The following is a 1,398-nucleotide window of genomic DNA, read 5'->3' on the forward strand; positions in this document are numbered from 1 at the left end:
CAGTTTGATTCCACTTCAAGATCAAAAAAGGCAAAACCAAATATATACATATATATGTATTTTTTAAATAAACTTCTTATTAAAGAAAGATTTCCATAAAGAAACGTACTCAAATTAAAACCACACAACCTGAAGAATTTTCACAAAGTTAACACAGCCACCACACAGGTTAAAAAATGAAATGTTACTAGCACCTCAGAAGTCTTTCCTTGTACCCCATGCCAATCATTCTTCTCTCCTTCTAGATGTAACCAACTATATGACATCAAATATAATAAATTTCCCTGTTTCAAACATTATTTAAATAGAATCACATGGTATATATTCTTTAACATCTGATTTCTTTTCAACAATGTTACATTTGTAGCATTGCACAGTGCCAGTATCACAGCCAACGAAGTTTATCTAAGGTGTGATTATTGCTAATTGAAAACTTTTCCCAGAATGCATGGCTGGCTCAGATGGGGGAACATGTGACTCTTGATCTCCCAGTCATGGATTTGAGCCCCATATTGGGTGTAGAGATAAGTAAATAAATGAACTTTAAAACAACAACATTACATTTGTGAAATTCATTCATGACATTGTATGTAGTAGTGGTTTCTTCTTTTTCTTTACTATATACTATTCTGTGTAATAATATTCTAATTTATTTATCCTTTCTACTAATGGCCATTTGGAGCACTTCCTACTTTGGGATATAACTAATAATACTGTTATGAATATTCTTAAACACCTATTTCAGGACACTGAAGCATGCATTAGTTTTTTTTCCTCCAAATTTTTACTGAAATTCCAGTTAGTTAACATCACAGTGTAATATTAGCTTCAGGTATAGAATTTAGTGACTCACCACTTAAAACACCCAGTGCTCATCATAACAAGAGCACTCCTTAATTCCCATTACCTGTGTAACACATCCTCCCACGCATCTCCCCACCCACCTCCCCTCCGGTGACCATCAGATTGTTCTCTATAGTTAAGAGTCTGTTTCTTGGTTTACCTCTCTCTCTCTGTGGTTTTTTTTTTTTTCCTTTTGCTCATTTGTTTTGTTCCTCAAATACCACATATGAGTGAAATCATACCTTATTTGTCTTTCTCTGACTGACCTATTTCACTTAGCTTAATACTCTCTAGCTCCATCCACATCATTACAAATGGCAAGATTTCATTCTTCTTATGGCTGAGTACTATTACAGTGTACGTATATACCACATATTATTTATCCATTCATCAGTCAATGGACATGTGGGCTCTTTCCATAATTTGACTATTGTTGATAATGCTGTTATAAAAATCGGTGTGCATGTATCCCTAAGAATCATTACTTTTTAATTTTTTTAATTATATTATGTTAGTACTATACAGTACATCACTGGTTTTTGATGTAAAGTTCGA

At 33.3% G+C, this 1,398-nt stretch overlaps 1 non-coding gene across 1 annotated transcript; it reads left to right on the top strand.

Moving 5' to 3' along the window:
- Positions 1–365: 365 nt before the first annotated feature.
- Positions 366–499, top strand: LOC113264856 (U4 spliceosomal RNA). The gene has a single exon (XR_003319845.1). It is a non-coding gene; the product is annotated as a U4 spliceosomal RNA (small nuclear RNA).
- The last annotated feature ends 899 nt before the right edge of the window (positions 500–1,398 follow it).

The sequence above is a fragment of the Ursus arctos genome, unplaced genomic scaffold (genome assembly GCF_023065955.2).
Source record: "Ursus arctos isolate Adak ecotype North America unplaced genomic scaffold, UrsArc2.0 scaffold_13, whole genome shotgun sequence".
NCBI lineage: Eukaryota > Metazoa > Chordata > Mammalia > Carnivora > Ursidae > Ursus > Ursus arctos.